Here is a 12,784-nt window from a genome sequence, read left to right as displayed (position 1 = left end):
GATTCGGGTGAGCCAGTGGCACTTCCGGGTTGTGTGGTTGGACGGCTTCGCGCCGCTGTGGAACTTGCATGGGGCGTCGAGAGTTTGCTCATAGGAGAAGGCCGGCTGCCAAGCCGGCTTGCCGCCCCTCTGCTTCTTGGGTGCGGGCCGCCCTTCGGGCTGCTCGTCTTCGACTGTGGCCACCTGCCGACTGGTGGAGGGCGGCACGGGGCCCTTGCGCTTGTGGTCGTTCTGGTGTGGGCGTCGGCCGGAGTCCCCAGCCGGCGTCTTGGGCCCCGGGTTGAGTACTTTCCCGGACGTGTCTAACCGGAGTTCGGTCTTCATTGAGGAGTCGGCGGTGGCGTACTTGTCCGCTATGACCAGAAGCTCGTCGAGGGTAGTCGGCTCGTCGCAGAGGAGCTTGTGCTTGAGGAGGGTGCCTTCTCGGCACCCGGCAGTGAAGTACTCTATGGCGTGCACCTCGTGCACCCCTTCGCAAGAGTTGCGAAGCTCGGCCCAACGCGTGAGGTAGTCATGGGTGGACTCGGCGGGGCCTTGTACACACAAGGAGAGCTGTCTAAGCTTGGGAGCCCACTTGTAGGTGCTGGTGAAGTTGCAGACGAAGGCTTCTGTGAAGTCTAGCCAGTTGTTGATGCTGTATGGCTTGAGGCTGTTGAGCCAGCTCCACGCCGTGCCTTGCAACATGAGGGGCACGTACTTCACGGCAACGCGCCTGTTGCCGTTTGCTATGCTAACCGCCATGGAATAGTCGATCAACCAATCTTCTGGCTTTACGGAGCCGTTGTACTTGGGCGTGTCTCTTGGGAGCGAGAACCCTTTGGGGAAAGGCTTGTCGCGGATGCGGGGGCCGAAGCAAGGCGGGCCGACATCATCTTCTTCTTCCAGCGCCAGGGATCGCGCTAGGCGGTCGATCCGATGGCGGGCGTCGTTCTCGCCGACTCCTTCGCGGCGACCTAGTCAGCCGCTGAGAGTCGGATGCGCAACAGGCGGTGGGGTGGGATGTCTCTACCCACGGGGCTGAGGCGGAGGCGGTTGCCCCACCACTCCACGACCCAGGGATGGCCTTCTGCGTCTCGCTCGATGGAGATTCGGGTTCGGCTTCGGCTGGCAGCCGGCTCTTTCTCATGCCGCGCGCGGGTTTTACCCGTAGTCGGCGTCCGAGACGTCGCGCCGTGATCTCGGCGCGGGGGAGGGATTTCCGCGCGGGCGTTGGCTTCGTGCCGCTGCGCGGCCACATCGATTAGCTGCTGGATGCGTCTGGTCATGTGGGGGAGTTCTTCGGCCCCCAATCTGTCTAGCTCGTCTACGGCCGCCTGGGCGGCGCGCAGGTTCTCGAGTGGAGTGGCGTAGACTGGGCGGTCGACTCCTAGCGTGTCGGCGACGATAGTGCCGCGCTGTCTGACAATGCGGGCCCGGCTGGGCCTGCCTGGGGGCGGCGTGCCAAAGGCGGCGCGGTCGGCTTCGCGCCGGTGGGCCTCAGTGAGGCGTCTCATGGAAGCCAACTTCCGGCCCTCCGCGAGGAGGGCGAGGCGGCGAGCCTCCAGTGCTTCGGCGTCGGCATCGGCCGGTAGGGGGATGGACAAGTCGTGGACCGCCGCATGCGGGGCGTCGTGGGCGCTCTCGCCAGAAGCGCCGCCGTGGCCAATGACCATCACCTCGGTGGTGACAGCATCGCGGCCATCGGCCCGGGGAAGCGGGTCGTTGTAGATCGTGACGTCGGTGGGGAAAGTGTCGAGCGAAGCCATGTCGGAGTCGACAGTCATCGGATCGGTGGAGCCAACAGACTCCAAGTCCACAGCAGGCCCGCCGGAGACGTGGAGCTGGCCGAGGAGATCGGCAAGGCCGCTCGCTGCGCAGGCGTTGGTGACGCCTTGCAGCGCATCGTGGCAAGCGCCGTCGGGCGTGCCGGGATGGCTACGCTCGCTGGGGAGGAAGAGGGTTCCCTTCCAGAATAGGTCTCCGGACGATGGTGCACCTGGCCCCACGGTGGGCGCCAAATGTCGGGTGGTAGGTGCGACATATGCCAACGGGTGGCTTATCATTGTGGGAGCCAGTAAGACGTCGCCGGTGCCTGGAAGCGGGATGAGGCGAAGACATGCACGCCGACGAATCTTACCCAGCTTCGGGGCTCTCCATGGAGATAACACCCCTACTACTGCTCTGCGGGGTCTCCGCATGATCACTAGATGGACAAGTAGCTACATGATGCTCCTTGAGCTGTTTTGTGAGAAGAAGAGGAAGGGCACGGCTAGCTCTCCTCCCCTCTCAATATGGTGTCTAGAACTAGTTTGGATCAACCCTTTGCATGGGTGCCCCGGGGGGTTTATATAGGCCTACCCCCCGGGGGTACAATGGTAATCCAGCTGGGCGTGGGGCCCAGCCGTCTGTGTCTACACTCGCCGGCTTCTGCGCCGGCGGCTGCGGCCCGCCGGCTGGTGGGTCCCGCCGGCTGCCGGCTCCTTGGTCGACAGGCAGGCCCCACTGTCATGGGCCTTGTCGGTGGCTGGTTACTATTACTCAATCCTGGTGACGAGGGCTTCGCCGAGGTGGGCGTGGCTACAGTGCCGCCGTCCGGCGGGTGATCGCTGTAGCCTTACCGCGTGTTGTCTCCTTAATGGGGCGTCTCCTTCGAGGGAGGCGGCAAGCCGGCTGTGGGGAGCCGGCTCTGCCTTGGGCCGACTGGGGGAGGCCTGGCCGCCTTCGGGTGTCTCTCTGCCCGAAGGGGCCCACCGCCCGTGGGCTGCGCTGGCAGCCCGTCGTGGATGACATCAGGGTCAACATGGCAACAGTGCCGCGCAGGACGGGTCATGGCCTCCCGTACGGCGCACTGTGCCAGGCATGCTCCGGGATTCGGGGGTGGCAGGCTTTACTGTAGCCACGCCCCGTCACATCGCCATTATGTGGATGCAGACTTCGAGGGTACAGTCTTGACCGCTTTGTGGGAGCCGGCTTTTTGAAGTCGGCCTTCTCGCGGCCGGCTTCTTGGAGCCGGCCCTCCCACGACTTTCTTTATGAGGGATAAAGTCGGGCCGCCTTCCGATAGTCGGTCTGGGAGACAGCCGGCGAGGGGAAGGCGGCCCCACGTCTTGGATTCTTGAGGGCCGGATCGGCTCGTAATTTTTTCAGAAGGGCCAGGGGGAGCCGGCTAGGCTACCCGTGTTCATTTACTCCGACAAGAACCTTGCTAACCATCTTGCCAGCATTATGGGTACCCAGGATATTGTTTTCTTGAGCTCTTCTGAAGTGGTTTCAGTTCTGGACTTGTTTTCTTGAGGCGTTTATTTGCACCGGTCGCCAACTTTGACAACCAGTGTATGTGATATGCTGCTTTCTTCCCTATATTTGCACTGGTGGCGAACTTTAATGCCCAGTGGATGTAATATGTGTAATAGTCGTGATAGCCTAGCGTAAGTTGCTTGCTTATTTATTTCCTTGTTTTCTTGTTTGTTTGTTTGCTTGTAGTCAGTGCAGTTCTTTTTCCGCGGTTTGCTCGTGGCCGCAATAACCTATTTATTAAAACTAGGCCACAATAACCATGGGCTACATATTTACCGTAGTGACCATGGGCCTCCTACGGGCCGTAGAAACAATTAGCCTTCTACGGGTCGTAGAAACAATGGGCCTTCTATGGGCCGTAGAAACAATGGGCCTTCTATGGGCCGTAGCATCTATGAGACTTCTACGGGCCGTATGATCGATTGGCCAAACATGGTCCAATAACAAACCGCATCATGGGTAGTAAACGGGCTAGAGTTGGAATCGTCCGTTCATGGGCCGACCATAACGGGTCGTCATTAATCGGCCGTATTTGATGATGCTATGAAAACGGCCCAACGGATTAACGGGCCACAAATGGGTCGACTGTAACCGCGGGCTGAATTTAACCCACAAGCAGAAAAGGCCAGTAACGGGTCGTAAGTAACCGAATGCTGGAAATGAGCCCAAGAATAAATGGGCCTTGAGAAGGCCGAAAGATAACTCGGGCTGGAAACAGCCCAATGGAATAATGGGCCGCTAATGGGTATAAAGTGGTACACTGTTCATTACGGGCCAGTTTCACCACGGGCCATTAATGGGCCAAGAGTTACAAAGGGCCTCATATGGGCCGAAAGACATCATGGGCCATACATGGGTCGGAAGTTACAACGGGCTGGAATCATATTGGACGGCCTAGATGAAGCTACTGGGCTTAATTCGAATAGGCCGTAACGGGCCGTGAGTTAGCGGGCCGTAAATGGGCTATATACGAACAAGCCGTTAATAGGCTTTCCATGGGCCGGCCTGCTACCTTTTGACCAAGTCAAACGGGCCGACCTTTTCACCGGAATGGGGCTCTGTTGGGCCGTGCCACATGTCGACGTATCATAAGCGCCTCCTGTCCAATTAGTGGATGACATCTGTCCCAACGGTGAGCCGACATGTGGTTCCTTCGGCCATTGAGAATTTTACACGCGGAAAATCCCCATTGGTCCGGGCTGCTAATGGGTTATCGGATCCAAAACCAAACCCGATAGCTTAACAACGGCCCGTTACGGTGGATGCCACGTGTTGGTTACCCTTGACGAAAGCACTTCCATGACGCGCCATTTAGCGTCATGGAAGTGGACACTTCCATGATGATAATTTTGGTAATGTCATGGAGCACTTCTACGACAACACATGTATGACTATCTTGATTCTGTCATAAAATCGTCATGGATGTACATGCATGACAGAAAACGTGACCTACTATGGCAAACACGTATCATCACGAAAGTGTATTTTTTGTAGTGTAATACTAGATCACCAAAAAGGAGATATCAGAGGGCGCCGTGGAGGGCCTAGTGGAGGGCTGGATCCATGCGGGTGTGACCTCAGGTCATATTTGACCGGGCCAGTGTGCCCTGCTCGAGGGGGCGTGAATTGTAGGGCGGCGGATCTGGTGGTGACCTACTCGTCAGCATGACGATGGGTTGGGCACGACTGGCCATGGGGCAGCGCGCAAGGGATCGGGACCTAGAGCCCGGATCAGACGGTCGCGTCGGCGGGTGCTATTGTATGGGGACTACAACGGCTAAGGCGGTGGTGGGTGCTCCATGTAGCACCCGTAATCGGGGTGGCTGATACATCTCCAATGTATCTATAATTTATGATGTATTCATGCCATGTTTACAATAATTTTATATGATTTTGGTATGATTTGATTAGAACTAACTTGGGCTGACGATGTTTTCAACAAAACTACCGTGGTGTTGTTTTTTGTGCAGAAATAAAAGTTCTTGGAATGGGATGAAAATTTACGGTCATTTTTTATGGACCAGAAGAAGCCCCCGAAGCAAAAGAGTTGGGCCAGAAGAGTCCCGAGGCATCCACAAGGGTGGGGCGCGCGCCCCTACCTTGTCGTCGCCTCGTGGACCCCCCTGACTTGTTCCCGACACCAAAAATTCCTATAAGTACCAAAACCCCCCAGAAATAAACCTAGATCGGGAGTTCCGCCGACGCAAGCCTCTATAGCCATGAAAAACCAATCGGGAGCCCGTTCCGGCACCCTGCCGGAGGGGGAAACCATCACCGGTGGCCATATTTATCATCCCGGCGGTCTCCATGATGAGGAGGGAGTAGTTCACCCTCGGGGCTGAGGGTATGTAAATGGTTGAATGAATTGAATATCATAAATCTGAATTTATAAATGTTTCGTGTGCTTATCCCATGGGGAGTAATGACTTCACATATAAGAAGTATAGATGGTGAATTTATTGAAAGTTAGCAAACATAGTATTGGTCACTTGAACAATTCATGAAAGATATTGAAGGAATAGAGATTTCACATATAAATATGCTATCTTGGACATCTTCTATGATTGTGAGCCCCATTAATTATTTCCTAACTTGAGCAAATTAGTTGAATTTGAACAAGGAAGACAACATGATGAGTTATGTTTGGGTATATTTGTATAGAAGATATATTGTTATGGATCCTCCAACATGTGGTGCTTGCTATTTAGAATCTTTTGCTAGCCAAAATTTTTGTACTAAGCGGGAATACTGCTTGTGCATCCAAAATCCTTGAACCAAGTTTCTTCCATGAGTGTCCACCATATCTACCTATATGCGGTATTTACCTACGATTCCAAGTAAATTTGCATGTGCCAAACTCTAAACCTTCACATAATAATCTATTTTGTATGCCTGAATCGCTCATGTAGCGACTAGGTGCTGTCAGTATCTTCCATGCTAGGTGGGTTATTCTCACGATGAGTGGACTCCGCTCATCATTCACGGGAAAATGGTTGGTGACTGGGATGCCCAGTTCCATGCTCAAATCAAATCAAAATATAATTGCAAACAAAACTCCCCCAGGATTGTTGATAGTTGGACGATACCCGTTGTTTCGGACCTGCCGTGGAATGTGCTTGTTGGTGGTGGGGGAGTAAAAACTTTACCATTCCGTTTTGGAATCGCCCGTAATGTGTCTAGCATGGAAGATAGTGAGAACTCTTGGTTGTTATGTTGAAAATGAAAGCATACCTCTCAAAATTATTTTCATCTCTGTTTTAAAAGCTTTGAGATTTGGCACCTCTGCAAATCCCTGCTTCCCTTTGCGAAGGGCCTATCTTTTACTTTTATGCAAGAGTCTATAGTAATCCTTCTTATTCCAACCTACTCTTTAGTTGGCAATCATCATGTGGTGGGGAAAGATCTAAGTATATATGGCCATTCAAATATATTTGATCATGAATTATTATTGTTGACAATTATCTATATGATAAATAAGTTGGGAGGCGAAACATTAAGCCCTTATATTTCTCTCTGTTCGATGGATGCTATTTATTCTAAAAATATGCTTTGAGTGGTAGCAATCATGTAAGACTATATGATAGTTGAGTATGTGGGATTTGCTAAATCAAAGCTCTTACATAGACCCTTCCTGGAAATAAGATGAATTGCAATTGTTTGATGACTGATAACATAGTTTGTTAGTTTTCAATAAAGTTTATGATCTATGCTTTAACATGTGAATAGCTTGCTACTTGATCATGAGAAGTTTTATGAGATGAGCTACATTTTATGATATATAATGATGCTAGAAGAAGTGATTGAAATTATCATTGATCAAACTTGTGCACTTGCTAGCATTCACACTTCGTAGACTATTTCTTTTATCATTTACCTACTCGAGGACGAGCAGGAATTAAGCTTGGGGATGCTGATACGTCTCCAACGTATCTATAATTTATGATGTATGCATGCCATATTTGCAACAATTTTATATGATTTTGGTATGATTTGATTAGAACTAACCCGGACTGACGTTGTTTTCAGCAGAACTACCATGGTGTCATTTTTTGTGCAGAAATAAAAGTTATCGGAATGGGCTAAAAATTTACAGTGATTTTTTATGGACCAGAAGAAGCCCCCGAAGCAAAAGAGTTGGGCCAGAAGAGTCCCGAGGCATCCACAAGGGTGGGGGGTACGCCCACCCCCTAGGGCGCACCCCCTACCTTGTCGTCACCTCGTGGACCCCCCTAACTCGTTCCCGATGCCAAAAATTCCTATAAATACCAAAACCCCTAGAAATAAACCTAGATTGGGAGCTCCGCCACTGCAAGCCTCTGTAGCCACAAAAAACAAATCGGGGCCATTTCGACACCCTGCCGGAGAGGGAAACCATCACCGGTGCCATCTTCATCATCCCAGCGGTCTCCATGACGAGGAGGGAGTAGTTCACCCTCGGGGCTGAGGGTATGTACCAATAGCTATGTGTTTGATCTCTCTCTCTCTCTCTTTCTCTCTTCTATTCTTGATATGGCATGATCTTGATGTACCGCTAGCTTTGCTACTATAGTTGAATCATATGGTGTTTCTCCCCCTCTATCTTCTTGTGATGAATTGAGTTTTACCTTTGAGGTTTCACTGTTATTGGATTGAATGCTATTATGGATTTGAGAACACTTGATGTTTGTCTTGCGTGTGGTATACGCATGGTGACAATGGGGTGTTCTATTGATTCATTTGATGTATGTTTTGGCACTCAACTCGTGGATTCCCAAGGTGACATTGGGGTAACCTATGCATAGGGGTTGATGCACGTTTTCGTCCTTGTTTCTCCGGTAGAAATCTTGGGGTACTCTTTGAGGTTCTTTGTGTTGGATTGAATATTATGAATCTGAAGTTGTTTGATGCATATCGTATAATTGACCCACAGATACTTGTGGTGACATTGGAGTATCTAGGTAACATTAGGGTTGATTGATGTGTGTCATATGGTGTTATTTTACTACAGACTCTAGGGATGTTTGTGACGCTTACACTGGTGCGCGTCGGTCCTAAACAAATGGGTTTTAACCCCTTTCCACGACGGCATTTGGAACCGTCGCCAAGTGAGTGTTTGCGATAGGGTGTCCTTCCCAGACGACCCAGAAATCGTCGGGGATAGGCCCTCCTGGGACCGAAGCTGGGGTCGTGTGCGATCGGGTGAGGCATCGAAACCTAATCATTTCCGTAGGTATGTACATCCCACATGGTAATCCGAGAAAATCATTTCCGTAGGTATGTACAGCCCACATGGTAATCCGAGAAAATCATTTCCGTAGGTATGTACATCCCACATGGTGAATCCCAGAAAAAACATTTCCATTCGTATGTATATCGCACACAGTCAATCCAAGGAATACGTTTCTGTTCTTATGTACATCCCACACATTCAATCCAAGGAAAATGTTTCCGTTCGGACGTACATCCCACACAGTTTTATGTGTAGGCTTGTGTCTGAAAGGTGTAACTATCACACGCGGTATTCCTTGGTTAACTGTTTGCTTTTATCAATTATATCACACACAATTTGATGAAGAAAACTATGTGGCATTGGGCCATCAGAAGCGCTTTTACTACTAGAACCGTTTGCAAAGATCCATGACACATTTAGCAGGTTTATTAGTTTACAATTAATAATTCCAGTATTACAAAAATTCACATTTCATATCGAACACCTGTTTGCCAATTTCATATCAGGCACATAAGTATATTATAACATCACAGTAGGGTAGCTACATGAAAACAACACAGTACAACATATAGCTAGTTCAACTTCATAAGAACAATATATTCATTTCCCTAATCGAGATCATCCAGGCTCGCCTTATCCACCTCTGCTTTCAGTTTAGTAAGAACCCGTTTTGCACGGGCCAACTGGGAAAGTGCCTCCTCCTTCGCCAACACCATCTTAGCAAAGTCTGATTTAAAAAAAATCTGAGCTCATTCTCCACCTTCAACTTTTTATCCCGCATCTCGAAATATGCTTCAGCATTGACAAGACTTTCTCTAAGCCTACGTGTGTTCTCTTCCTCATACATGCTCCAGAGCTTTGTTAGGCACATCTTCAAAGACTGTGGCCACTCTTGATCAACCCACTCCAAGTAAGAACACTTCCGTTCATCCTATAATATTTAAAACTAGATCAATAACAATTGTAGGGGAAATGGGTTTATAGCAACATAGAAAATAACCAATGCTTATTTTGAAAAACTGAAGAAACATGTTAAGTATGACATATCTTCTCAAAAAGATCAATGTGAAAATGAAATAATTGGTACTGAGACAACAACCAAATTCTGGAACATCAGAAGCTATAATTAACTACAATGACGCTACAAGTTCTTACTCATGTACAGTAAATAACAAATTGAACATTTTATGTGGAAGGTAAATATAACTGCAACAGCATAGCGAAAGTGTTTAGATGACAACAAATTGATACTAACAGGTGTGTACATGCACAAATTTAGTAACATAGAACTAATAGCACTAAGGCCATCCACTATGTATGCCAAAACTGGGGTAAATACAATTGTTTCTACATCTCGCACCGGTGCCCTGCACTGGCGAGCCGATGCAGCGGAAAAAAATCAGGGACTCGGACTCCGGAGCACATAGTTGCTCCGATGCCCAGTTCCTTCGTGTCATAAAGATTTAGTATTTTACTGCTTGGCTGCTTAGATGTGTGGACCAAAGTTGGCTGCACAAACTTCTGAAGCGATGCCAAATAATTTTCTAATGGCACCGCTGATGAGATGGCAACAATTTAAGATACTAGGTACAAACTATGACACTGTCTTGGGATGCGTTTGGTTGAAGGTGTGGTATGAATGGGTTGGGACCATGACAATGTCTGAATCACATCTAACAAATGATTTGTAACAACGAAAGAGGGTCTAACCTTCTCTGCACATGCCAGAAACTTCCTCCCACTGTCCACAGAATCAAACGCAACTAGCTTCATGCATGGAGATTGATGGTGAAAACGAGCAGATAGATCTTCAGCCACCCCGCTCCATTTGTTGCCAGTGATGGTCTTAGGGAGCTACAAGAGGAAGAAACGACTCAAATCAACCTCTAGGTAGAAATCCTTCATTCCAAGTCATAGCCCGAGAGAGAGAAGAGAGGCATACCTGGGTGGTGAAGGAGTAGTCGTCGGAGGAGGAACCGTTGGAGATGTCTTTGAAGAAGACCATGGTGACCCCGACAGTACGATGCAAAACGGCGAGAGCGAGGAAGCGGCTATAGCTTAGCAAGGAAGGAAGGAAGGAGGAAACAGGGGAAATGTGACTTGTGCTCAGGGAGAAAAGTGGGTGGGGAAGAGGGGCGGGGGTAGATATTTTGGCGGTAGGCCAAAATTTTGGAAATGTGGAGGGAAACTTTGCGTGCGGTGCCGCCGGACAATTCACTTTGAACGATTGTGTGCATCACAAATGATTCTTCTGCTTTACGCGCATGGGATGAGTTTGATGATTCAAATTTTGGTCTCAAGGCATGGGCACATTCACTTTGAACGCGCGCGGTGCCGCCAGACGATTCACTCTGAACGATTGTGTGCATCGCAAACGATTCTTCTGCTTTACGCGCATGGGATGAGTTTGATAATTCAAATTTTGGTGGAAATTTCCCCGGGTACGTCATTGCATAATTTAACATCGCTTGCTAATTTGGGCACACAAAAGAGCGTACAGCAGACATACGACACTTACTGAATAGAGCAATTTTAGTAATTACACAGAGCTAGTTGACCTAAACATTGCTCTAACAAAAGAACAGGATTAGAAACAAAGCCTAAGTACGAATAATTAAAAATCCGCCGCCGCACCAGCCTATGCATCGCCGGTGTGAGATGAGATGTCGATGACTTGTCCTGGCGACATGCCGCCATTGGTGGACTCTGCGTCCACCCTGCTGAAGTCGACCGTGTCCTCGTCCGCGTCCTCGTCCTCGACGCCGCCCTCAAAGTTGTAGTACTCGTAGTAGTGGCTGCACCAGAGCTCGCATTGGTACTCCACCGCCGATTCCTCAACGGATAGACTCTTCTCTACCTCGACCCTGGCCACGCGCAACTCCTCCTCCGGGCGCTCCTCGATCTCCGCCGCCTCCTGCATCTCCCGCTCTCGCTCGACGACCTCATGAGGAAGCAGGTGCTCCATGGCCACCGCCGCCTTTTCAGACATGGGTTGCATGCTGGAGTCTGAGGTGGCCTGGAATATCTTGGCGTGTGCATCCTCGATCTTGCCGTGGATGGCCTCGAACCGGGCTATGGCGACATCAGCGGCACGGACGGCAGCTCGAGCGCTCTGGGCATTTGCAGCCGCCGTCGCAGCAGCAGCTGCAGCCATCTCGGCTGCTGCAGCTGCCCTGTCGGCTGCCGCAGATGCCCTCTCGGCGGAAGCGGCAGCGCTCAATGCGGATGCGGAGGCACTCTCGGCATAGGCGGTCACGCTCTCGGTGTAGGCGGCCGCGCTCGGGGGGACGCGACCATCGTACAGGCCTTCACGAAGTGTTTCCACGGTGCCATCTTTGCAAGAAGGGGGTGCGGGAATGGGGATCGGGATTCGTGGATTCGGGGGTTGCCGGCACTAGAGCAGACGAGCCGGCGAAGCTTAAGGAGGGAGACTTAAATAGACCCAGATATTTTCATCGCAAATGGTTCCTAGAAAACAACTATGTGTGATGTTGTAGATATTTTTTATTAGCTGTGAAAGACGAATTTGGAATAAAGTGCCAACGGATGGTGTTTTAAATGAATGAGAAATTTTGTAGTAATAATACAACTGTCATGTCAAATTTTGGAAAATTTCAGGGGTCATTTGACCTTCTAAGACGTTTAATTGATTTTCTAGCCATTTAATGATCGTAATTGAAATTGGAACTACATACACATGCAACAGCTAACCATAACAGTTTGAAAATTCAAATTTCGTGTACTTGTGTGCAATTTAATTCCATGTGGAGTAAATTGGAAGGAACTTTCAAACATATTGGTCTAACGGCTATGACACAATTAAGCATGGAGTGACATGGCATTTTAATTCTAAAAAAATAGAAACACATGAAACCTTGGTTGATGTAATGTCATGCCACCAAGATGATGTGGTAAAAAAATTGGCATGTTTGACCAAAGTTTGGACACACACCCCTCACAAACCGGAGCAACTCACTAGAAGGCTCGTGGTTCCGAGAGGGAACAATGCATGTTTGATCATGAATAGGAGATAGCTTCCTCTTAAGGCCTTCAAATGTTTTTCTATGTCTAACATGCACTACTACAACTGTAATGTGAAAATTTTGAAAATTCTAGGGGTCATTTGACCTTTTAAAGACATTTAAGTGATTTTCTAGCCATTTAATGACCATAATTCAAATTTGAACTACATCTACATGAAATGCCTAACCAAAATGGTTTGAAAAATCATATTTGTGTGCTTGTGTGCGAGTTAATTCCATGAGCAGTAAACTAGAAGGAATCTTCAAACATATTTGT

The sequence above is a fragment of the Triticum urartu genome, chromosome 4, assembly GCF_003073215.2.
Source record: "Triticum urartu cultivar G1812 chromosome 4, Tu2.1, whole genome shotgun sequence".
NCBI lineage: Eukaryota > Viridiplantae > Streptophyta > Magnoliopsida > Poales > Poaceae > Triticum > Triticum urartu.
This window is presented reverse-complemented; position numbering follows the sequence as displayed.